Genomic DNA, 27,698 nt, shown 5'->3' with positions numbered 1-27,698 from the left:
AATTACATGCATTCAATGTTTTGTCCTTTGGTTACATCCTCTTGTAAAAATGTTGAGTCAGTGTCTCCAGTCTTGTCCTGCTTTTATACCTGATATCATGGATATTATTAAAAGCATTCCCAGTTGGGCAGATAAACCCAACTAAAAATCTGTGGTCACTAATTCACCTAGATGCTAGGAAGTCCTTTCATGCATGCTTAATAATTCAGCTCCATTGTACATAAAATTTTAATTTAAAAAAATCCATTTTTAATCTTCCTTCACCTCTGCCATCCTCTTTTTTCTTTGAAAGTGTTTTGCTTGCTCATATCCCTGAAACTCTGCTCACAGTGTTCCCTCTACTTGAAGTCCCCAACCTTGTTTTTACTTTTCTGGTTCATATCTACTTAAGTTTCATATTCACTTCACATATTTATTCCATATAAAATTTTTCCTGACCTCCTCAGGTAGACTTAACTGCTCTGTCCTTTGAGATTCCATTAATATTTCTGGCATACCACTGTGTTTATCATCCAACCCAGGATAGTTTAGAAAGCCAAAGGATGCTAGCAAAAATTATATTGATTCAATTGGTTTAAATTGTAATTTTTTTCTGAGAAAGTTGGAAATGGTTATTGCTCTATTTGTGACTATTACTTATGTGTTCAATTTTTTTCTTCTCCTATAAAGGTCCTGATTAATAGTCCCATGTTTACCTTTTTACCTACACTTTTTAGCAGAGTCCCTGGTAGGTTGAATGATGAATGAATGCATAGGATATATATGAACAATGACCAGTATCAAAAGGATACAAGAAGAATCACAGGTGCCCAGGCAGCCAGTGAACAAGCTGGTGAAGGTTTTTAGTTCTGACTGTCCACTTTCTTGACCTTCCTCTCTGTCTGGCACATTACTCATTCCATTCATTGTTTATCATTCTGTTTTGCTATTTGCTCTTAAGCTGGAGATCAGGAGTTGAAAAAGATATAACCGGAGATAGCTCTTAAATGTCAAATAAAAATGTCCTTCTCCTGAGGTTTTTCATAACATTGAATACTTTCTTATTTTTATTCTTCCTTGCCAAATATTTTAGAAGATCAAAGTTTTTTTCTTAAAAATTGCTGTACCTGAACATATTTATTTCTTTGTTTGCTTTGAAGCAAAATTGTACAAGTATGCTGTTGATTCTTGGTCTCCTAATGCACCAAGAATCAGGGCAAGCTCAGTGAATAATTTTGAAGTAACTGAAATTGCTGAACTTTTCTGTCTTTTTATATTTCTGTACCCTCATCCACTTACCCATCTCACATGCATAGAGAGTCCATTGGGGATAAAACACCCATGCAAGATCTGGGTTTTCAGACTGAATGAGGTGGAGGATCTGCCCTCAATGAGTCTACAATCAAGCAAATCATTGCTCTGGATAGCTAAAACCACTAACTCCAAAATACTACTGTCGCGACCCCCTCGCCAGCAAGGAAGACACGACACAGGATTCTTCTTTCAGCGGTTTATTCAGGTCTTAACTCTAGTCTTCTCTCAAGCGCTCTCCTCTCCGCGCACCCATACACAGCCTAATAAAGCTTACTCAAGTCCAATCCAAAGCTGCCACGCGGTGTTTTCTCATAGGGTATTGAGGGACAGCGCGCCAACTCTCCCAAATAAGGAGTTGTTTACCAAGATCCACAACGGAGACCGGCGCCATCTTCTAATGGCGGCAACGGTCTACAAACACGGCTCACCACAGTTCCCCCTTATTTCTTAAAAAACATTGCAGGCGAAAGTAGAGGTCCTATCCCACTGTACAAACATGGCTGCAATGTATGGCTCAGTCCCAAGGAGGCCCCTTCCCTAGATCTGACACCATATCAGCCGACGCCGTTTTTCGTGGGACGGGGCGTGGACGTCAAACCCGTATGCAATAGGACATGCTTCCCTTGAGGTCCGGAGATCGGATCACTCAAGTGCAGTGCCTTGCCTCGCATCCTGCATCGTGCTGACGGCGAAAAGGAAGGGGGATTTTACAAGTAGCCGGTCAGTGACTATGAGGTTGGAAGTGGCAACACCATCTCTCAGCCCCTGAGAAAACGAAGGGTCCAAAGCATAAAGTGCAGCACCAGCATAGAAGCCCACCTGCATGCAATGGCGACAAGGCCTGCAGAGTGCATGGGCCTTCCATAACTGGGAAGGCAGGAAGAGGAGGGCATGCCAATCCCAGTGCAATGTGAAAGATAACTTGGGGTGCAATGGCCAAAACCCAGGAAATTATTGCTTAAGTTGCGCAAGCCAAACTTGTGGAGAGATACCATTCTCTAGGGCTGCAAAAGCCTGGACGATCATAGCCTTTCCTTGGCTATGATGAGCTCTTAGGCGACAGAAAAGCCACAGACAAAGGACAACCCCAAAACAACACATCGCTCCAAAAATGCCTACTCCCACCCATTCCTTAAAGAAAGAAAAGGCAGAAGACAGCCAATTCGTAAATTGGCCCAATGTCACAGGGTCCACACGAGTGTTGTTCAACATGGCAATTTGTGTCAGTTGGGTCTGGATCAACTTCTCTGCTTCCATGGACCAGTTTCCGGCCAGGTACTGTCCGATGATTTGAGAGGTATTTCTGGAATCATTAAATCTGAGAGATGTTATACATAGATGTGCACGATGATCAACACAACCCAAATGTACTAGGTCTGACAATTCCTCAATCTGAGCTTGGAGGAGATCCACCCTTTGATTAACGGCCAAAATTCCTGATAAAATATGTTGATTGATTTTACTTTGAGACTCTAAAATGCTGGAAGTTTGTTGGATGACCTGATTAACCATGGCCGCAGTCTGCACTTGACTAGCCATGGCCACTCCAGCAGTGACCGCTGCAGCAGCAGACACTGCGACCGCTGTCACAATAGCTGCCGTGATTCCAAAATCCCTACGGCTCCTGAGCACCTCAATAATAGGGAAGGAGTCCGGATCCGCAGTAACCGGAATTGGGACGAAAGTCGGGACCTTCATAACAACTGCCGTGCTCCAGGATCCATTCCAACACTCAGACAAGACACATGTACAATTAGAACAGTCAATCATATCCGATCCTGTAGTATTGGTATCATTGATCAAAAGGAACAGAAACGGAGAATGAAGACAGACTGCTGCAGGGGGCAGTGTAGCATTGGACACCTGAGAATTGTATGAAATGTTTTTAAGCCTCCTACCATTATCAGTGTCCTGTACAGAGCCAGACACATTAAACAGCCAACTCTGGACTCCTCTCAATTGAGCCAGAGCAGAGACATCGGCTGTGGCCCCCTTTTCATTGGAAATCAACCATTGAAACCAAGACCAGCCTGTTCCTGTAGTGGAATTAGCCTTGGAAGAATTATACAAATACCTTTTAAGAGAAGGGGAAAGACAGAAACCCACAGCAACTTGGCGCTTCTCCCAAGAATGATCTTGACAAGGCGTGAATGTCGGGGGGAAAGAATAGTACGGGGTACAATAAGGAGAGGCCTTAAAATAAGTGGCATTACTAGCGTTAGAAAAAGCCACCGGGAATGACACCTGGGAAATCATAGCCAAAGTGGTGATATTCATTTCGGTCGAATTTGTAGTCTCTCCTGAGCCCTCCTTCATCCCCGCACTCACTTGGCTAAGCGCCGCAAACAAGATTCCCAGTGAGACCCTACTGTTCTGTAAGGGGTCCTCCCAATTGGTCAAATTGTTGCGCTGTAAGCGAATACAAAGGGTTCTCAAGAAACTGAAGCAGAAAGTTCCCGTGATATTAACACGAGAAAGGTTGAAAACCCGTTCCCCGTCTCCTCTAGGGGAGACACAAGGGGCAGACATCTCACATGAAGTAGAAAAAAGAGTGGGGAGGACACTAGAATTTTTATGGACCGGCATCGGCATCGGCCATGTCCGAGCTACCGCCCACCACTGCATCGGTAACATCTGGACCATTATCGTCTGTGATAGGGCCAGGATACTCAGCAGAATGAAGGGTCTCATCGTTGGACTCTTGTAGGGTCCCCCGTTGTTGGTCAGTTGTCTTCGAGACTTTTCTCGTTAGTCGTTCAGGGATCCACACCGGCTCCGCTCGGTCCTGTGGGAAAACACAGACAGAACCTCGTGCATGCCAGCACGGGATCAGGCCCATACCATTGTCCGGAAAAGACATCTTTAACATACCCAAAATTCGGGGCAGAGGGCGAACAATGCCTATCTGCAGCAGAGCGCCCTTGAATGTCCAGATTTTAAAAATTGATAGTAAATAGAGCCAGGGAGAGGCGCTCTTTCGGGGAGTGGCCTAAGCCAATTCCCCCTTTTTGTTTTAGTAACATCTCTTTTAGAGTCTTATGAGAGCGCTCTACAATACCCTGGCCTTGTGGATTGTAAGGTAAACCATGGACAAGTTGGATACCCATCTGGCTGCAAAAGGAAGAAAATTGTCGCCCAGTATATGCTGGACCATTGTCCGTCTTAATGGACTGTGGTAATCCCCAGGCTGCCCAAGCTTCCAAGCAATGTGTGATAACATTTCCAGCTTTTTCCCCAGACAAAGCAGAAGCATAGATAATGCCAGAACAAGTATCTACAGATACATGGACATATTTAAGTTTACCAAAGTCAGGAACATGAGTAACATCCATTTGCCATATAGTTAAAGGCCGTAAACCAGGAGGATTTACGCCTATAGAGGGAGGATGATGTAAAATCACACAATTAGGACAATCCAACACAATCTGTCGAGCATCAGCACGGGAGATGGTAAAGCGTTTCTGAAGTGCTCGTGCATTAATATGAAACTCACTATGAAAGTTTCTAGCTTGATCTAAGGAGGAAATAGGGAACACCCAAGAAGGACGAGTAGCAAGATCTGCCTGGGCATTGCCTGCAGAAAGAGCACAAGGTAAACCTGTGTGGGCTCGAATATGCAAGGGGTAAAAACAGGCGGAACGATTCCAAATCAATGTTTGAATATGGAGAAAAAGGGAAGACATTACTCCTGATGTGTGTATGGGACCCACTGCTTCCAACACCTTTAAAACTTGAACTACATAAACAGAATCTGAGATTAAATTAAAAGGAAATGGACATTGTTCAAAAACTTTTATGACAATTTGCAGCTCCACCCATTGTGGATTACCAGGAGCAAACTGATGTTGGATAGGAGGCTGATCATTTACCACATAGGCTCCAATACCAGTTTTAGATCCATCTGTAAAGATATTTGTAGCTCCTGGAATAGGCGTAGAAGAAGTGATTTTAGGGAAAATGATAGGATGTTCCTTAACAAATGTAATAAGAGGATGTGATGGATAGTGATTATCTATCTCTCCTGGAAAAGAGCATCGTAATATAGCCCAATTATCCAAGTTAGCACATAAGACCAGAATTTGTTGACATGTATAAGGAACAATCACAGACGTTGGAGAGAAACCAAAAAATTGTACACTTTGTTGTATCCCTAACATAGCTAAGGAAGCAACTGCATCAGGATAATACTCAAGGGATTTTCCAGGGGACATACGTGGATGTATCCACAGTAAAGGACCATCTTGCCACAAAACTCCAGTAGGTTGTCGCACAGTGGCGAGCACACATAGTTGGAGAGGTTTATCCTCTTGAAACCTACAAAGGCTAGCATGTTGTATAGCCTCTTCCACTTTAAGCAACACTGACCTGGCTTCCTCAGTAAGATGTCGAGGGGAAGTAAGATCTGAATCACCTTTAAGAATTTCATACAAAGGTTTTAATTCAACATTGGGAATATGTAGGTAGCTTCTAATCCAATTTATATCACCCAATAATTTTTGGAAATCATTTAGCGTCTGTAATTTATCAGTCCTCAGAGTTATCTTTTGGGGTGTGATAGCTTTACGAGAGATAGTAGCACCAAGATAATTAATGGAGTCCCCCATCTGTACCTTATCAGGTGAAATAAGCAAGCCTTTTGACTGTAGCAAATGTACTAAGTCAGTATAAGCGGCCTCCAACATACCTTGGGTCTTTGCTGCTAACAAAATATCATCCATATAATGTATACACCTTAATGTTGGATATTTACAAACATTTGACACATGGTAGGACTATTTGCCATGCCCTGTGGCAGAACCACCCACTCAAACCTCTGATCAGGCTCCTCGTGATTACACGAAGGCAAGGTGAAAGCAAAACGTTCTGAATCTAGAGGATGTAATGGGATGGAAAAGAAACAATCTTTAATGTCTATACATATCACTGGCCAATTTTTAGGGATAGTAGAAAGCAAAGGCAACCCTCTCTGAATAGATCCCATGAGTTGCATTTGAGCATTAATAGCCCATAGATCGTGCAGCAACCGCCATTTTCCAGTCTTTTTTTTATAACAAAGATGGGTGTATTCCAAGGAGAAGTGGATGGCCTTATATGTCCTAACTTTAACTGTTCTTGAATTAAAACATGTGCTGCAGTCAGTTTCTCAGAGGAGAGTGGCCACTGAGGCACCCAAACTGGCTCCCCTGATTTCCAGGTAATGGGCACCTGATCCTCAGTGGCCCCTAAGAAAAACCCAACCCATGTCTGTTAAGTTTTGGTACTGATTGTATGGGACTTCTACGTCCCTGTAAATTTTTACCTAATCCAAGACCTGGTCTATATCCCATGTCTTGCATTATCTTTTGGGCAACTACTGAGTATTCATTACTAAGTTGAAACCCCATGTCCTTCATAAGATCACGTCCCCATAGGGAGATTGGAAGATCAAGTACATATGGTTGAAAAATGCCAGAATGTCCTTCAGAATCTTTCCATGATAGATGTCTACAGCTGACTTGTGGAGCTTGAGCATATCCTAAACCCCTCAGCGATTGATCCGAGAGTTGCACCGGCCACCCCTTTGACCAGTCCTTCATTGCTATTATGCTACGATCTGCTCCAGTATCCAGTAATCCTAAAATTGCTTTGCCTTCTATAGTTAATTTTAATGTGGGACAGTCATCCATTTCTAAGGACAAAAATACACAATTTCCCCCCGTTGTTCCAATCTTATCGTTTAATCTCAAATGGGAGCCAGCAGGAAAACGGGTGTGTAGACTGGGTAAAATTAACAATTGAGCAATCCGGTCTCCTGGGGAGATGGACACAATACCTTTCGGAGCTTCTACCATAACCTTTATTGTTCCTATTGTATCCGGATTAATAATTCCAGGGAAGATGTAAAGGCCTTGTAAAGCGGAAGAAGCACGCCCCACTAACAATCCTACAGTACCAGGTGGCAAAGGTCCTTTAAAGTCAGTTTCCACCAATTGGACTCCCATTTTTGGTGTTAATACGAGTCTGGAGGCGGAACAGAGGTCCAGTCCCGCGGCACCTGTAGTGGTTCTCCGCGATCCTTGGGATGTCGTAGAGATGGCCATGTTTCGCTCTCCAGGGTCCCATTCTCCATTGCCCCATATATTTGTGGGCCCTGAGGTCGAGGGCCCTTCCGGCCGTTTTTTGACACCTGTCTATCTGATATTGGCTGTCCATGAATGTCAAGGACATTCGGGAGTAATGATCTGCATTCATTAGCCCAATGTTTACCCTTCTTGCAACGAGGACATAGTCCTGGCTGTCGAACAATTGAGGATGACCCTTTTTTGTCCTGTAACTGACATGTTTGGGGACAATCACGCTTAAAATGTCCCTCCTGGCCACATCTAAAGCACTTTCCTGTATGAGGGGGTGGCTTTCGGGTTAGCTGGAGAACGGCAGCAGCCAAACCTGCATTAGTAAGTGGCCCACCTATTTCCCTACAGACTTTCATCCATGCCTCTATTCCTTTATTTTTATATGGGGTTATAGCTGCTTTGCATTCCTTAGTACATTGTTCAAAAACAAGTTGTTTGATCAAAGGCATAGCTCTATCAGGGTCCCCGAATATTTTCCCCGCTGCATCTACCATCCGAGCCACAAAGTCAGAAAAAGGCTCTGTGGGGCCTTGAATGATCTTAGTTAGATTACCAGATACTTCCCCTCTGTTAGGCAAGGACTTCCAGGCTCGGATGCAGATGTTGTTGATTTGCTCATATACTTCCGGTGGGTACCCTGTTTGTTGATTGGCAAATCTACCCTGTCCCAAAAGCATGTCCTTATCCCAGGCAGGGCGTCCCGCCGCATGGTTTTGGGCCACCTGCTCTACTGCCCCCTCTAACATAAATGCTCTCCAATCCAGATACTTTCCTGGAGAAACACAGGTGCACACCAGGCTCGCCCAATCAGACGGAGTCATACAAAAGCGAGAAAGGCCCTCCACCTGGGTAAGTGTAAATGCAGCATCCACACCATAGGTTCGGACTGATTCAGCCAATGTCTTGACAATTTTAAAGTCAAGGGGTTCATGATATCGCCCCGGATTGGCATCTTGAAACACAGGGAATGCTAGACCCATGTCCGAATGAACCTTTCTCCAAGTTTGCGCATGAAACGTCCTATTGAGTCCTGGGTTAGGATAGGGTGGAGGATCAGGAGGAATCTCCAAAGCATCCACCCTCTCTTCCTCATATCCCACATCTGTCTTTGGGTTCTTATGTTCTGTGTAGACAGCCTTACGGGGATCACCTCGCCCTTTAGTTTCACCTTTCCCCCTTTTGTCTCTAGCTTGCCGTGACAGCAATTCCAATACTTCCTCATTGTCTGAACTACTGTCTTCCTCAAAGGCTTTCAATTCAGTCAAATCTGGATAAAGTCTAGTCTTTGGCTGACTTGAACGTTTATCATCTCTATCACTTCCCCCACTCTTAATACTTTCAGCTCCCTCGGACCTCTCCTCATGCAATTGTTCAAGAACCTCCTGTCCTTTGGTTAGGGCGTCCTGACATCTACTGTCAGACAAACAACCCTTTACTAACTTCCATAAAGGAATAACCCCACCTTCGGGGGTCCCTTGTTCGTGTGCAAAATCTAAATCCTTACCTAGTTTTTCCCAGCTGGGGGTCGTGAGACTGCCCGAGTAAGCAAACCACGGGGCCGCTAGATCTACTTGTTTTAAGAACATCTGCAAAGTACTTTGTTTAACTTTTAAACCTTTAGATTGTAGCAGTCCATCCAGGGCTAACAGAATAGGGCTAGAAGCAGAGGCGCCCATTGCGTTAATGCAGAAAGCGAAAGCAAAGAAATAAAGCGAAAGTCCAAAAAATCCCCACTCTCTCTTTTTACAGAGGAGCTACCCGCTAATTTTCTGCGGATTCCCACTTACCTGGGAACTTACCGGTGCACCACCCTGACCGCTGAAAGTTCTGGATCCTGAGATTGAGAGGTATTCGGTTCCCCGTATGGGCCACCAATTGTCGCGACCCCCTCGCCAGCAAGGAAGACACGACACAGGATTCTTCTTTCAGCGGTTTATTCAGGCCTTAACTCTAGTCTTCTCTCAAGCGCTCTCCTCTCCGCGCACCCATACACAGCCTAATAAAGCTTACTCAAGTCCAATCCAAAGCTGCCACGCGGTGTTTTCTCATAGGGTATTGAGGGACAGCGCGCCAACTCTCCCAAATAAGGAGTTGTTTACCAAGATCCACAACGGAGACCGGCGCCATCTTCTAATGGCGGCAACGGTCTACAAACACGGCTCACCACATACTACTTTAATCTACGTTAGTGGAGTATGCTTCACATATTTCTTTCTTTTTCCCTCCCCAACCCACCACCACCACATTAAAACATATCCATCACTTGGACCATTTACCAGAAATTTCCGTGTGAACTGACACAAAACTCATGGTAAAAACTAAGAATACCATTAGATTAGAAGAAGGCTAAGGTACTCTGACCAAAAGACCACACAATATAGTGGTGGCCTGGTAATTGAGGAGCAAAGGGGAGGGACAAGAAGAAGGGATTCATGAGGGATTCAAGGAAACTTTGAGGATAATATATTTATTATTCATTGTTGTGATTGTGCTGATTGTTTCAAAGGCATATACTTAAGTCAAACTATAATAATTTTGGGTAGGGGGCTACCAGGAATTGAACTCAATCACTGTGTCACATCCCCAGCCCTATTTTATAGTTTTTTTTTATTTAGAGACAGGGTCTCACTGAGTTGCTTAGTGCCTCGCTGTTGCTGAGGTTGGCTTTGAACTCGCAATCCTACTGCCTCAGCCTCTCAAACCGCTGGTATTACAGGCATGCACCACTGTGCCTGGCAAAATGTAACAATTTTTCAGTTGAAATATGTGCAGGTTATTTTATGTCAAATATGCATCAATAAAGCTATTAACATATGTAGCTCAAATAAGATGAGTTTATTCCTCTATCATGTAAAAATTTGTTCTGTACATTATGACTTGAAAGTTCCATTCCTTAGATGATTCAGGTTCTGCCAATGTTTGTCTTTTCATCTGGCTAGGTTGTTGTCTTCATCTGCAGAGTCAATATTGGTTTTCTGACTGTCCTTCTGGTATAAGTCCATGAGAAGGAGAAAAAGCCAAACTCTAGAAAGGGCGAGTTATCTCCAAGGAGAAATGATGTGGAAGTTCAATTTATCTCTTCTATTCATAGTCCTTTCACAAACTTAAATATATAGTCACACCTATTCCCATGGAAAATTAGAATATATGGATTGGTGCCAGATGGATTTTTTTTTTTTTTTTGTTCAACTAAAACTATATTAGAAAGGAAGAAGGAGAGATGCCATTTTGGGAGGTAACTAAACATCTGCTGAAGCAACTTCATTTGTTGAATTCAAAATCTGTGCTAGGCCCTGTGATAATTACTTTAGTATATTATGTAATTTGTTCTTCCCAAGCCTCCTATGAGCAAGATGCTATTGTTTATTTAACAGATGCATGAACCACACGAGCCACACAGTTTCCATGTTACATAATTCTATGATCTTAATTCATACAATCTGTGTAATGAATGGTGCCTCTAGAATTGTGCAACAAATGGTCTTCACAACTGAACTCTTGGACCCTGTCTAGGACTTAGTAGCATTTATGAACCTCTCCTAGTTACTCGCTCAGTAGGTAAGTGCAGAGCTGGGATTTGAGCCCAAGCATGATGGTTCCAGCTTAAATTCTTAGCACACTAAATTCTTAGCACACTAAATGTGCTAATGGACTAGGAAGTGACTGTAGCTTAATGCATTAATCCTCTCAGCTAATGAATTTTCATCTTAATTGGAATTTTTTTTCTTTAATAATTGGGACTTTATAGAGAAAACTCTGCTTCTTAGCTAGATCAGTGGTTAGCAGTTTTCCCCTCTTTCCTGTAAAGGATCAGATAGTAAATACTTTAGGTTTGTAACCATATGGTTTCTGTCACAAATATTTAACTCTACAATTGTAATATGAAAGCATCCATAGACGATATGTAAATAAACGAGAATGGCTGTGTTTCAGTGAGAATTTATTTTCAAAGACAGGTGCTGGGCCAAAATTGGCTCATCAGCAGCAGACTACTAATTCCAGATTAGATAGTAATTTTAAACCAATGCATTGTACATTATGGCAGGTTGATATTTTGGGCACTCCTCACATAAAACTCAAATGACTTTTATCTAGATGTTCTGCTGAGATTTACTGTCAACTCCTACAAAAATAGCAGCTGTGGCCTGGCATGTTAGCTGCCCTAAGTTATTCTACTTGCCCACAAACAGCTTAACTCTCCAATTTTAAAACTTAATTTCTAGAATTGAAACATAACCATCTGAAATCTGTTGTCCTTTTTTAAACATCAAGACATTATGGTATGACATTAAAGCTCTAAGAGACAGAAATAATGTAAATTATTTTTTAATTGAAATTTATTTTTATTGATGTTTACAAATATAACAAGAGTATTTGTGGGATAACATGGTGATGTTTCAATACATGTATACATTTTATAATGTCTATATCAAGGTGACATATCTATCTCTTCCAACATTGTTTCTTTACAGTGATACTTTTCTGTTTTTAAAGTATATATGGTATTCCATATTTTTGATTGATGTGCATTAATTGTACATATTAATGGGATTCAGTGTGATATTTGAACATTATGCATGTAGCATGCACTTCACTGATGGATCATAGCATTTTTGTTGTTTATCATTTCATTATGTTTGGGGCTTCAAACTCCTCTTTCCTAGATCTTCATTAAACCATTGAATAGGTTCTTGTGAATGATATATATCTCTTTGTGCTGCAGAACACCAGAACTTGTTCCTTCTGTCTAACTATGTTTTGGTATCTGTTACCAAACTATCCTTTATCCATAGTTTCATTTTTATGATGCCCTATCCCTTCTTGCACACTTTGTGCTCTGTGTCACAACTGCTCTTCATGTCTTCAAAAGATAATGCCTCTCATGTTTCCTCCAGGCCACTACTGTTGCCATTCCTACAAGATTAGAAGACCTGCGGTGGGGTGCTGGGGTTGTGGCTCAGTGGTAGAGCACTCACCTCACATGTGTGAGGACCTGGGTTCGATCCTCAGTGCCACATAAAAATAAATAGATAAAATAAAGATCATGTTCAACTAGCACTAAAAAATAAATATTAAAAAAATATTATAAGACTCTTCCTTTCCTCTCTACTTGGTCAATCCTTAACCATCTTTTCAGGCCTGGAGCAAATGGCACTTATACTCTGAAGCTTCTACTACTGGCCTTCCCTTGACTCCAAAAGCGAATAATTCTTCCCTTATCATTACTTCTAAAGTATTTCTTATTCTCTCCTTGAACCAATTGCACACATCTGTCCTGATGAAGGGTGAACATCTGACAAGTAGATCTGTGTTTTAGTCAGCCTTTTCACTGATGTGACTAAAAGACCCAACCAGAACAACTACAGAGGAGGAAAAACATATTTGAAGGCTCAGGTTTCAGAGGTCTCAGTCCATAGAAAGCTAGTTCCATTCTTCCGTGCTTGAGGTGAGACAGAACATCATGACAGAATAGTGGGGCAGAGGAAAGTAGCTCACATGATGATCAGAAAGCAGAGAGAGACTTCACTCACTGGATACAAAATATATATCCCAAATACCTTCCCCTAATGATCCACACCCCACCTGCCTACAGTTTCCAGTTAATCCCATCATTCACTGGTTGGGTTAAGACCCTCATAACCCAATCATTTCTCCTTTAAACCTCCTTTTTTTAAGTTTTATTTTAATTGATGCATAATAATTATACATGTCTCTGGGTCACATTGTAATGTTTTAATATGTCTACATGTGCAATGATCAAGTTATATTAATTGGCATATCTATCACCTCAAATATTTATCATATTTTCATGGCATGAACAAAGTTCTCTCTTGTAGCTATTTTGAAATATACAACACATTATTGTCAACTACTGTCACCTATAGTGCAATAAAACACTAGAACTTGTTCCTCCTATCTAGGAACTTGATGCTCACTGATCAACCTTTTCCCATATTCCACACCCTCTCAAGCCTCTGGGAACTTCTATTCTACTCTACTGCTATGTGATCAACTGTTAAAGATTCCACATGGGTGAGACCTTGCAATTATTGTCTTTCTGTGCCTGGCTTATTTCACTTAACACAATATCTTCCAGCTTTCTCCATATTGCCACAAATGACAGGATTCCTTCTTTATAATGGCTGACTAGTATTTAATTATGTACATACACATTTTCTTTATCCATTCATCCACTGATGGATACCTTGGTCGATTCCATATCTTGGCCATTGTGAATAGTGCTCCAATTAACATGGGAGTGCAGATTCCTCTTTGACATACTGATTTCATTTCTTTTAGATGTTTGTCCTGTAGTGGAATAGCTAGGGCATATGATAATTCTATTTGGGGTTTTTAAGAAACTTCCATACTGTTTTTAATAATTGCTGTACTAATTTATATTTCTACCAACAGTCTGTAAGAGTTTTGTTTTCTCTGTGCCCTAGTCAGCATTGATTATTTCCTCATTTATTGACCTTTTTGATAATTGTTATTCTAACTAGGATAAAATGGTATCTCCTTGTTTTGAGTTGTGTTTCCCTGATAGATCTGCTGGCCATTTGTGTGTCTTCTTCTAAATATATATTAGGTCTACTGACCATTTCTTAAATTGGAATGTTAGGGTTTATTTTGTTTTTACTGTTGAGTTTGAGTTCCTTATATACTGTGAATATTAACCCCTTGTCAGATATACAATTTGCAAATATTTCCCCCCATTGTGTGAGTTGTTTCATTTTTGTCTGATTCCTTTGTGTAGAAGCTTTTTAGCTTTATATAATCTCATTTGTCTCTTTTTTGCTTTCTTGCTGTGCTTTTTAGGTCATAGCCACAAAATCCTTGTCCAGACGAATGTTATGAAGCATTATTTATGTTTTTTTTTTCTAGTAGTTTTATAGTTTCAAGAATTATATTTAAGTCTTTAATGCATTTTGACTTAATTGTAAACGTGGTGTAAGACAAGAGTCCAGTTTTAATCTTGTGTATGTAGATATCCAATTTTCCCAGCACTATTCAAAAAACTGTCCTTTCCTGAATTTTTTTTTGTTTTTGGTGTCTTTGTCAAAATATTTGACAGTAAACGTGTGGATTTATTTCTGTGTTCTATGTAGTGTTCTGTTGGCCTGTGTTCTGTTCATTCTGTTTTTTTTTTTTCTTTATTACTCTCTATGATAATTCATCAACCTATCTTTGAGCTCTGATATTCTCTCTTCCACTTGATCTAGTCTATTGGTGAGTCTTTTAACTGATCATTTTATTTGAGTTGTAAACATCCGCACATTCAGGTTATCTGTTTTGCTCTTTTTCAGAATTTCTCTTTATTAAATTGATCTTTCATCTCCTGCATTGTCTTCTGTAATACATTCAGCAGTATATTTACTTATATTCTTTTTTAATTCATTGATCATTTTAATATCATTATTTTTGAATTCCATTTCCATTTTTTTGGAAATTTATCCTCTTCCATATTTTTGGAATCAGTTATTAGAGAGTTTTGAACTTCTGGCAGAGTCCTGATGCCTTGTTTTTGCATATTTCTTGTATTTCTTTGTTGACATTCGTGGCTTCTCTGGCTGTAATTGGTGCATGTGATGAACACAGTGCATACTTAGTTGAAGCTGGAGACATCCACTTTCTATGCAGGTCTTACAAGAGTTGGATTTCTCTCCAGGCCGTGTGTTATAAACAGCAGAGTGTATGTGATGCACTCTCTGTTGTTACTCCTCCAGTCTTGTCAACAACATGCTGCCTACAAAGTATAAAATTGACCTGTCCTGAGGTCCCTCATAGGTGCAGTGTTCACAACAGTTTTTGTTATTTCTCTCTGCTTTCACTATGGATGTAAATATCCAGGAATGGGACCTCAGGCTTTCCCTAGCCTTGCCTACTTGGGTATAAGACACTGGCTTTGGGCTTTTGTCTCCACTGTCCTTTAAACTGATGTATCCATCAAGATTGGAGTTGGACTAGGTCACGCCAGGAGTAAGGTGCAATTCCTCTCAACCTGGCTGTGGGTATAGCTCAGCAGCAAAACCCCCAACAGTGTGTTCAAGGTGCTTAGATTAATCCCCAGGACCACTCAGACCAAAAACAACAATAACAATTGCAACATAAAAGCAAACCAGATGTAGAAGTAGAGTAACAATACATCACAAATGACAACAAGCACAACACCAATAGCAGAGAAAGGAACGAAAATGTCATAAAATAAACTAAAAAGTTGAAAATTTGTAAAAACTAAGCTTAAAAAGAGAAAGGGGAAAATGAGATTGTAAAGAGAACGATATAGAAAATCTTATTAAAGGATAATGGAAAAATAAGATACAAATAAGAATAAAAGAGTAAAAAATAAATAAATATAACCAAAAGTAGAATGGACATAGGAAATAAGGGGCGAAGGGAATGGGGAAATGAATAAAATATTCCTCCTAGTGAAGGTACTTGAATTAGAAAGGCTTCTTTTTGTGTATTCTAAAATCAGAATCCACCAGGTGTGGATGTTTGGTGGGTCACAGCTGAGATCTATTGTAATTCCTCTTAGTTCCCACCACACAGGTTGGTGCCATATATAGGCTGAGCCCTGCCCTGCATTTCCCATTTAGTGGATTAAAGTGATGTCCTCTGTGGTGAGGATGGATTCACTCCAGAGCTTCTACACTCTGTGGGTGGGCAGAGCTTACTGGCTCTGGATGCTGTTTGATGGTGCAGGCCAGGTTGTGGTGAGATTGCTGTGAGCCTAGAGGAGCTTTTGGGTACGTGAGCCAGTTAGATGCTCCATTGGCTCTCAGACTGTGCATGTGGGGTGTGGCGAGAACTGGAGCCGCTGCAAGTCCCTAGGGGATTCCCTATCCTGTGGGTTGGCCAGGTGCTCACTTGCTCTAGTTATGGAGCCATGGTGCAGTCTGATGAGCTTTGATGGTAGGTGGGCCATGTAAGTGTTCACCCACTCCAGAGATTCTCAGTCTGCATCTCTGGAGCCATGGCAAAAGTCCCAGCTGCCAGCTGCGGTGTATCCCCAAATGCCTCAGGCAGTCGGGAAAGTGGACAGACCACTGAGTTCTGTGTTGGCTGAAGGCAGGGTTTGTGGGAACCATGCAATCCTCAGGCTGCTGTCTCCGGCTTTTAGTTTGCCCCCTCCCTCATCCCCACATCTGTTAAACTTCTCTCAGCAGTTGGTGACAGACACTCCCCTTCACTACTGTTTCTATTGGTCATCATTCACCCAGTTACTATGACAGGTGACCCCAGAGACCATGACTTACGAAGGCCATGTTTTTCGATTCCAAGAGTTAGTTCCTAACAACAGGGTCCCTTCTCAAGATGGCATTCTGAGAAATGGAGATTGAGATACTGGTTTTTCTCTTGAAAGCAAAAACAAAAACAACAAAAAAAAAAAGGCTGGCACGTAATACAGAAGTGATTTTCAGACCATAACCCATTAGTAAATTTAAAGTTTGTGAGAACTGGGATTCTTCTGTGGCTTAGACTGCTGGTCTGTGAGCACTGGAGTTGCCTTGCCCTCTCCCGGCCTACCTTGAGCTTGTGGCATTGGGTTCTCCTCTTCTGTCTGGGAGCTGGAGTTGGAGTTTCTGCTTGCTTCATGTTTTTATGAGTTCTCTTTCTGCTTCTCAATGCCTTTTTAGTTTTCCCATCACGTCTTTCTTGATTCCCAGAACTGTTTCTCCTTTGTGGCTCTGAATATTCTTACCCAAATAATTGTGTGAAGGATAACTGTATTCTGCCCCTCTACCTTGTTACCCTCAGTACCTTTTTAAATGTAATTCTTTAAGTCTAATACAAGTTTTGTATAAGGGGTAACTTGGTTGTTTAAACCCATTAATAGTTCATTCCCTCTCAGAATGAAGTCCAAACTCTTTAATGGTTCTCAGCATTGGTTGCACATAAGTATCAATGGGAACTATTAGAATATGCCCATTTAGAGCCCCAGCCCAGACTGATTCAATCAAAAACTCTGGGAGGGGCACTCAAACATCAGAATGGTTTGATGCTCCCCAGGATTCCAATAAGCAACCCAGGCTGAGAACCACTCAGAATGACCTACAGATACAATTCTCACCTATGCTTGGTAAAAACTGAAATTTTAACTTGAACATATTAGGAAGCACCCTGATCTGCCTCACATTTTAAAAGTATCATTAGTTGTTATGAGGCAGTGCAGATAGTAGAGGGGCAGCGGTGGAAGATAAGTGAATCAGTTAGGTTATTGATATAGTAAGCTATAATTGTAGCAGTCAATGATAGTAAACAATTTTTTTCTGCTTAATTCTCACTTACTCACATAATTAAATTAGTGAGACATTTTTGGAGCATTACAGTGAATTGTACATGTATGTACAATGTACATATGTGTACATATATGCCACATTTGTGATACCATATGTTCCTTTTTAATTATTGAAGGACCTTATACACACTAAGTATTAAAAGCTTTATGTAATTATATCTTACTTGTAAACATCTCACATGTGTAATATGAGATAGCCACTAACATAAACTTTTATGGTGCATTTTCAAGCATGTAAAATTTAATATGTTTTAAAATAATCACTTTCATTTAAAATTTCAGTAGTTACTAGGCATGCACATTTAAGTTAAATAAGAAGGTAAATGTCTAATGAATAGGAGGGCAAAAGATTGCTGAATTAAGAAAGAAGCATTTTTATCACACATTTCATTATGTTTCAGTACTGTTGTGTGACTTTTGGATATTGATGCTTCCAGATGGTCCTCCTGTTTCTAAACACACCAAGATGTGTGCACTATAGCTGCCTCTGGTCCTTCCATCCCAACCCAGTGAGACTTCCTCTAATTGAAACACCACAAAGGTCATATAGATGTGCTACCTACTTATTCATTGAAAAAATATCCTTTGAGCACCTACTTTGTTTACTATACTGTATTAAGTCCTGTCATTGGCAAATTTAGCATAATCTTTCAATGATTGCAAAAACAGGATCTGGAAGTTATGCAGTCTGATAAATTCATGTAGTCAACAAACATTTATTGGGCCTCTACAAGATTTAAGGAATATTACTAAGAGTTTGGAGATTTTCAATAATTCAATAATTAATTGAAGGTAGAATGAAAATAAAAACCTGTCAAATAACATGTAATAAAGAAATTAAAGTCAGAATGTGAATCAGTGGCTCATAAAATCCAAAGTGTTATTTGTCATAAGGCATGGGCAGATCAAGTGCTATGGGGATATAAGGAAGGGAGAGATTGTAACAACTGGAGTGTTGAAGGGAATTGAGGAGAACTTCATGAAGCTGAAGGCATTTGGTTATAGACCCTGAAGGATGAGAAAAAATATGCATCCAGAAACATGTGGGAGAATGTTACATCTAAAATACTTACATGAGCAAAAGCAAGGAGGTAAAAAAAGTACAATAAAGTTGAAATGTGCAAATTTTTTTAAATGTATAACTTAATTTGCAATCTTTCCCTAACTTGAGAAATAAGAGCAAGAGACAGTTTTTTTTAAGAAGGTTTGACTGTTAAGAAAAGTGACTCTTGATTGCAAAACAGCCATTCTCGAAAATGAGACATGTTCAGAATTAGAAGTCACTTCTCAAGTTTGTCCCAAGTTTTCAGTTGAAAAAAATCTGGGTTTGATTCATGTTGAGTTATTGACTATAATCTAATAATTCTCATGCAGTTAGAATCACTTTTTTGGCATAATATGTTCATTTTTTTTTGTTTCTGAGTATCCTTAAATATTGCATTTACACATAGTGCAAAGTAGTCTTTTATTTGCTATTGTACTATAAAGAAAGTCCTACAGTAGCCGTGACCTAGATAGTGGTATTGGGTTAACTGCAGCATGCAGTGCAAAGCTGATGACTGGAACATGTTACATTTCCTGGTAGTCATAATAGCTACATTTTTGTAGATTTTTCTGTGTGTTAGGCACTCTTCAGAGAACTTGACATTCATGACTTAACATATTTCTCACTTCAGCCAGATGGGCTAAATACTAATATTTGTCTCATTTTACAAAGAAGACTATTGAAGCTCAGGCATATCAAATGTCTTTACCAAGGTTATGATAGTTAATTATGATAGGTTTAATTTGGAACTAAAATCTAGGTCCACATTATGCTCACATCCACATTATGCCATGTTTCAGAAGAATTAAGACACTTTCCCTAGCTCCTCTCATTTGCTTCAGTCCATTATCAGGTTGTAATACTAACAGTGCCCAGTGTACCTTATGCATACAAGACTTGAATAGTTATAGCCCTTCCATCTGGATTCAGTATCTCCTGAGCATCAGATTTAAGCATTCAGTCATTAGGTCAGTGAGGCATTGGAGAAAAACAATCAAATCTCTCATCAAATGAAAGAGGTCTTCCATAAATCAACAAAGTTCAATATTATGCCTAAATTGCAAAAAGCAGTTTCAGCATGGTGAAATCTGAAGGGAGAGGCACAATGCACATACCTGGAAATCTGACATTTGTCAACTATTGGACAGTGACAGTTGGCTCAAGTCCCTAGATGCATGTAGGAAGAGGTTTCACAATTCTGGAACTTTGTTTTACTGGGCATGAAACAACTGTTTTCCAAATAGAAGGACTGATTAGTAGTTACAAATAACATTAATAAGGAGATATTAGAGGACAGGAGGCTAAGTCACCATGATCATAGTAAGAGGAACACAGCTTGGGATAGAGTAAGGACCAAAAGGATGGAATCATAGATTTTGCAGCCAGAAATCTGTCTGGATCCCAGCCTTATGAGTCATGGCATCCTGGCTCACTGTGCAAAGGAAGGGCATTTGGTGAGCAATTCAGCTGTGCTACTTCCTCAGCTTCTATTTGGCTGGGTGCCATGCAGAGCGATTGCTCCATGTGCAAACCAATTTAAAACAGCCCAGTCAGCGCTCTTCCATTTCTAATGAATTTATGAAGAAGCTTAAGGGCTATAGAGATAACACAGTTAGGGAAAGAAAATGTGTTAATAAAATAAAATAAATAAATAAATAATTGCTATTAGTAAAGAGTTTGAAGTCAATGTGGCAGTAGAATAATAATCATCAAGACATCAACATTTCCACATTGAAGAGAAACTCAGAGTTAATGAGGGAAATAATGACCTATTTTGTACTGCCATTTTATTTAACTGAGTTAACAACTACTTATGAATCCAATGGGGTCAATCCTAAATTCATATGAAATTCAAGACTACAGAAAAATGGAGATCTGTTAAAAGATGTTTTAGGAAATAATATTCTAAACCCCTTAATTTTTTTTTTCCAAATTTAAGAGACAAGGTCTTTCTATGTTGTCCAGGCTAACCTCAAACTCTTGGGCTCAAACAATCCTCCAGCCTTAACCTTCCAAATTGCTGGGACTACAAATCTGCCCCACTGTGTGTGGTTTTAAAAATTACTTCAATAAAATATTGGCATATATAATACCAACATATTCATATTCAAAAATAAATGTCACAAGTGTTTTTACATGTTTGAGGCTATACATTTGTTTCCACAAAATGTTTTTGATAGAGTACATGCAGAACAATTGAAGTTCATATAAGTGGACAAACTTTGTTAGGCAACCAGTTGGACCACCCTGAAAGTGTTCTTATATTTTTCTGTGACCCTTCTACCCTGGGTGCAGTGGGAGCTCCCCCCAACACCCAGTTGTTACAATATTATGTTTACTATTAAATAATGGTTCCTTGATAATAATGACTTATTGTGTGACTTTGTAAGTTACAGGTAAAAGTCTCTTTTATTTATTTGTTCTACAAAAGTTACATCATTTGTTTAGTTTATTTATTATTTATTTTGTACTGAGGATTGTCCCAGGGTGTTCAACCAGTGAGCCACATCCCTAACCTTTTTATATTTTATTTTGAGATGGGTCTCACTAAGTTGCTTAAGGTCTTGCTAAATTGCTGAGGCTGGCCTTAAACTTGTGATTTTTCCTGCCTTAACCTCCTGATTCACTGGGCTACACACAAGGTATCTTAAATGTATTAACTTAATTTTACAAGTACTGAAATTTAGAATGTCAGTAACGTTAGAGACTGGTTGATAGAAAAGTAAACAAGATACAGATTTTTGCCTCATGATTGACAATATAGTGAGAGAGATGTACAAGAAAAAAGTTAACATATGTTTTGTACTTCTAATATTATCAGGGCATCAAACTCTGAGTGGGATGGAGGAAGATGTCAGGAATATTTTAGGATCAATCAGCTAAGAATTATAATGGGTAGAAAAATGTGCTATCATTTGGGGCACCTGTGGGCTGAGCAGGAGAATCGGTGTATTCTTTTGTTTAATAATGGCTTTGCTTTTCTGATCAGCATATCATCAGTTTGAAGGAAATGGCAGCATTCTGCCTTTGCAAACCCTCAGGAGGTCCCTAAAATCTTGTGTTAGTGAGCTACAGGCTAATGGAAAGATGTAAACTCACTGTCCCACTTCTGACTCTCCTTCTGTATTCTTCTAGGTTATGTTACCATAAACATTGGTGAACAATGGTTTTTACACTAATTTGGCCCATATTTTCTCTACATATGTTACCCATGGAAGAGTATGTATGCATATGAAATTTTGGCAGATTAGAAGATAGAGTTTGAAAGCCTGGATTCATATTCTGATGTATTATGTGGAATTTATGATCTCTTAAGCCATTAATCACATGGTGATCATCATCCATAGCTTCTGAATGACTTCTCTAAGGGTTAAAATTTTCTATCATATTATGCAAAATCCCAAGGATCCTGGGTACCAGACAGAGATTATACAGGGAGGACAGGAGAAATCAAGAACAAATCTAGACTTATATGTAGGAAATGCACAAAGTGATTGTAACATAAGACACTTCTTGTTAAAAAGTTATTATTAAATTGTAGTATAAAGGTGTATTAAGAATTGTAATGCAAAAAAATTATGAATGTAATGCACTCCACTATTGTCATGTATGTAAGAAATAATAAAAAAAATAAATTTAAAAAGTTAAAAAAATGAAAATAAAATAAAATAAAATAAATATTTTATTTTATAAAATAAAATAAAATATGTTCCTCAAAACAAACAGAAAAAAAAAGAATTAGACAACTTGTTTGATTATTACCAGATATGATCAATCTATATGTCAGAGGAATATATTCTATTCTCTGCTTAAGAACTATTTTTTGGTCTTAGGAAGAGGTAAGCTGGAATAGAAACTCCAAGAATAAAAATAAATAGCATGAGATAAATATTAATGAATGTTTCAGCCAAGTTACTTAGAGTAATAATGAGCAATACCAGATACTGATAATGAATGGAAGCTATTTTACTTTTGCACTCTAATTATTTTTAGTGTTGTATAACTCATTAGTGATGAGCAAATAGAATAAAATATTCAAATGACTACCATTGTGTGTGTGTATGTGTATATATGTATATATATATATATATATATATAAAATTTTAATCATGACCTCTAAAAATCCTTATCTTATGATTAAATAAGAAAATTTATTTTTAAATGGTCTTCTTAAAAAAGTGATCTAAATGCATACATGCAAAATTGGCCCAAGTAAGTATAAGACTGTCAAAACTTTTTTTTTTCCAAGAGGAATGAATCTATGTAAATGATTTGGCTAGATAAAAGTCTAATAAAAGTCATTTATTAAGGTGGTTTGGCTTTAAAAGTTCCCATTTCTTTACAGTCTTACAAACGGAGGAGAGAGAAAGGCTGAATTTATTGTTGAAGATAATAAAGAAACTCAAATTAGCTGTGGAAAAGTGTATTGAGAAAATGTAATAGTAATATAATAAGTTATTGCTCTTCTTAATGATACAGATATTTATGGCTGTGACATTCCTATGAACTAGGAAAACCCACCCAAATATTTCTGCATCAAGAAAACACAAGAACTTAAAGAACTTAAGTATATATCACTTAATTGGAAATGCCCTGGCATAGAATATTTTCCTTTTTTCTTTAGTGAATATATTCTCTTTACCTGAAATATCATGCTCTTTGGCTTGGCTGCATTCTGTGCATTAACAAGAATTGAAAAATCCCAGGTGAATCTGTAACAGAGACTAGTAGACAGCTCAAGAAGGTTAAAAGTCAGATGGAGTTGGACTAGGGCACAAACTCAAGAGCAGGGCAAAGGAAATCGTTTAAGACAATTGTGGGTCCAAGAGAGTGGGATTTTTATTGGAGAATTTCCTTTTAGTGTTCATTGAGTTCAGCCTTATTCAAAGGCAGCTATTGAACTGACAACTAGACCACTTATTGATATTTTTTTCTTCTGAAAGTCTTTTGCTGAAATTAATGTTAACACTTGCTTTTCACAGATGTGAGAAGTGTATTGCTTCTTGGAAACTTTTTAAAAATAAAATGTAGTCTAACATTAGAATACAACACAGGTCAACACAGATGCCTTTAAAAACGGGCCAATGTTTTTAAATAAGACACATACATTTTCTCATTCATTAATTAGTTTAACAAATACTTGAGCATATCTTTTGGCCAGACGCTGAGCCATCTTTTGGCCAGACGCTGAGCCAAGTCCTGAAATCAGGTAGTGACCAAGCAGACATGCTGCTGTGACAGAGTCAAAGCCAGTGAAGGCAGCCTGATTAAATATTCTTGACCTAGTTATTCACCAGTACATAACCTGCATTTATTTCTCGATTTCATGTTAAAATTCCTCTCTAATCAATTCAGTTTTTACATAATCTATTTTAATCTGGGTTGACTGTGAACTAAGTTCTTTGGGAAAATACGCATGCTACTCTTGAGATGAAACTACTAGGATGTGGTTGAGTTTCCTAAACCTCAATGGAAAATTGAACTGAATGTACCCTGAATTTTACTCCTGAGTTTATTTCTCTAGTGGATCTATAAGCTCTGCTGAAAGCCAGAATTACTTACTAATGGATCAATAATAAAGCTCAAGAAAGATGGATGTTAATGAAATGGCTGAATATAAAACACTCTAGAAACCTGAATAATGCTGTAAATGTGAATAAAAATATCATATTTTGTGGTGAAGCATATAAGCAAAAGGAATCAATAACTTTTCAGGTGAGCATGATAAGCTCCAAGTATTGTCAGACAACACTCTAAACCAGTCACTGAGACATATTCTCCCAGGATATTTTATCACTGTTAAAAATTGAAAATATATATATAAAGCCAACAAGAGCAATCATATCTTTGCCTCCTATTAGACACCATCATGGCATTCTGACTTGATTAGATCCTGAAAATATGCAAAGCATTTCAAGAGCCCTCCATACGTGAAGGCAGATATTCAGACCAAGACTGCTGAGGAGATGGCATGTTCTGATGAGTCCTACTGAAGTAGTCCAGATAGATTAATCAGTTTGTTCCTTTGACTAACAAACTCAGAGACCCAAACTCAGCTGTCCCAAGAGCCTGTCACAGAATTAGACCCATGAGGGATTCATGGGATCGATGAGAGAGACTGCTGTAAATTAGATTCCCCAGAAGCCGATCCTGAGAAAGCAGTTTGGATAAAAGTAGCTTATCTTGGATGTGATTCCTGAAAGTACCAGGAAGGGAATGGACATTGATCAGAGGAGAGGGCAAAGGCAGTAAAATAAATGCTATCTTGTAGGTTACTTCTATGGGCAGCTGGGCTTAGCCCCCCTGGGGACTTGCAGGAGACAGTATACAACATGCCTCAGAGTTCTAACCAAAGGGTGACAAAGTTGGGATTTTTTTCTCCTGCTCCCCATCTGTCATTGGTTTGATGGCTGCCTCTAGTGACAGTAATTTCCTGGCACTTCCAACTTGCTCTGCATGCAGACCAAACATATTCCCTCAGCCAGAAAATAAAAATAACCCATTTGCAATTGCAGTAGGAAGACTCCATCATTTAGAGGTGATTTCTGATGGGATATGAGACCACAGTATCTTCCACAAAGGTATACAGCTGAAATATCTGTCCAGTCAGGTGTAATTTATGAAGGTTGTATTAGAGCTGAATAGCCCTGGGTTTAAATCTTGATTTAAATTTAAATCTGGGTTTAAATCAAATATGTAACCTTGGTAAAATTCCTTAAGTGTTTTTAGCCTCTGTGTACTCATTTATAAACATATAAAGTCTACATTAAGGGGCAGTTGTAAAGATTAAATGGGACTGTAGATATACAGATCAACACATATTTAGGCACTTATTAATGCCCAGTGACTAGAGGTTTATATATTAATTCATTCAGTAAATATTTAAGTATTTATTCTGGGCCAGTCTTGTGGTAGATATTGAAGTCATAGAGGTGAATGAAACAAAGCATAGCTTAGCTTGTGTTTCACTGGGGATCACATATATTGGGAAAACACATAAATATTTAACCTGAATTTTTTCTTACGACATTTCTCTAAAAGGCCCTCTTCTTGCAGGAAATTTATCTCTGATTCTCTCACACTTCTTTTTGAGATGCTTGTCCTTTTGCTAGAACCTCTTCTACCTCTCCCTAGGGCTTACTGTTGCTGTTCTGTGGTTGCTCAGGGTGACTTTGAAAACTGTCCCTAACCCTCTTCCTGGGCAGTGTTCCTAAAGCGGAACTCTCTACACCTTCCCTCTATCAAAACATACATAGAACATTTTGTTTTGTAGGGAAGTACTTTCTGTTTATTTGTCCAACCAGGAACATTTGGAGATAATCATTCTAAATCAGTAGTCAATAGATGATTTGCCTTAATGAATTACTTTTTTTACAGAATTTTCTGTCTTTGAAATTTCAGGTTAGTAGAGTAGGCTGTTTGGATCAGGAAACAAAATGAATCTTTGTGATGACTGTCTACTCTGTGTGAAAGAGCAGGGAAGGGTGTTTTAGGTGCTTGCCATTGAATGAGCAATATACCTCAGCCTTCATAACCACTCCACAAGGTCGATATTAATATCTATGTTATATGAATAAAGATGTTGGAATTTAGAGAGGTGTTGACTTGTCCAAGGTCATTAGGCCATGACCTGAAGATATGAGTGTTGGAAATCAAGTCTAAAAACCATTTGCATTTTTCTAAAGCATGGTTATAAGGCATGTCACAACGTGGAGGACTGTGGGGATATAGGGCCTCTGGGATGGGTAACTAGAATGCTCTTGTTTTTTTGGTGTTTTTTTTTGAGTGTGTAGCAGATAATTCCCTTGTTTTTGTCATGGTGACGTTTGAGAATGAACACATTTCTGAGGAGCAAAGGTATTATTCAACAGAGATGAATCATATGGGCTGATTTGGAAGGCAGCTATGCTCACCACTATACCACCAACGCTATGGGCTGATTTGGAAAAACAAAAACAAAAATCATGCACACATATATTTCTAGCTTGTGATTGCTTTGTCATTTGGTTATAATTTGGAGAAGTAAAACTGTTTGACAGAAGAAATGCAAAGTTCCACGAGAGATGCCATTTCCTGTGAAGAGATGTCATCTGAATGTGATCCCCAAACAGTGGAACTGGCTTAGGAAGTGGCTGGGCTAAAGAACATTTTCTAAGAAATGCAGTTTGATTACCTTCAAGTTCAAATGCTAACACCACCAATATGTGGATAAGAATGAGAATGAATGTGAGACAGAAAGACAAACTTCAGTCTAAAACCATGATCTCCCAAGTCACACAGTTCCCAACTTCTTTTACATCACACAGTTAAAAGGTGGCAGATCTGGGATTATAAATCCATTGTGAATCAGAACTAGAATTCTTAAAAATGTTCAACCCCATTTGCTTATCAACTGTAATAGTGCTTCAGGTGAGATGTAACCCATGATCCCACTCACAACCAAAAGAAAACCCTGAACCTGACCCGATATTGGCTCATGGCTGCTGGAGCACTGGGCTCACAACTTGATTCTCTAGTACTGTGGGTGGAGCCTTTCCTCAATGCTTCAGCTGTTCCTAAGGGTCCAGATTTTGTTATCCATTGCTGGGGTTCCAGTTCCCAACTCAAACCACTTCTGCTATGCTCCTATGTGTCCAGCATCATCTCCTCCTGCCACTCTTCAAATTAGAGTGACAATTCCTCTCTCTTCCAATTTTCACTGTCTTTACATCCCTTACCTTTTCCACCAAAGCTATACTTTTTCCTTTTTTTATTTCAAAGTTCAGATTAAGCATTAGATTAAATATTAGATTCATGAAAGTGCATAGTCCAGAACTCTTGTCAACTGTTTTCCTCACAGGAATTAAAGTAATTTCTAGGACAAGGTTCAGGCACCAGGATCCATTTCTAAGATAGAAATTGTTACAAAATCTGGAGAAAGTTTTGCTGGGTGGAGTTAATCTTA

This window comes from Marmota monax, unplaced genomic scaffold (assembly GCF_021218885.2).
Source record: "Marmota monax isolate L192 unplaced genomic scaffold, Marmota_monax_Labrador192_F-V1.1 WCK01_AAM20220418_F8-fsc00045, whole genome shotgun sequence".
NCBI classification, from domain to species: Eukaryota; Metazoa; Chordata; class Mammalia; order Rodentia; family Sciuridae; genus Marmota; species Marmota monax.
This window is presented reverse-complemented; position numbering follows the sequence as displayed.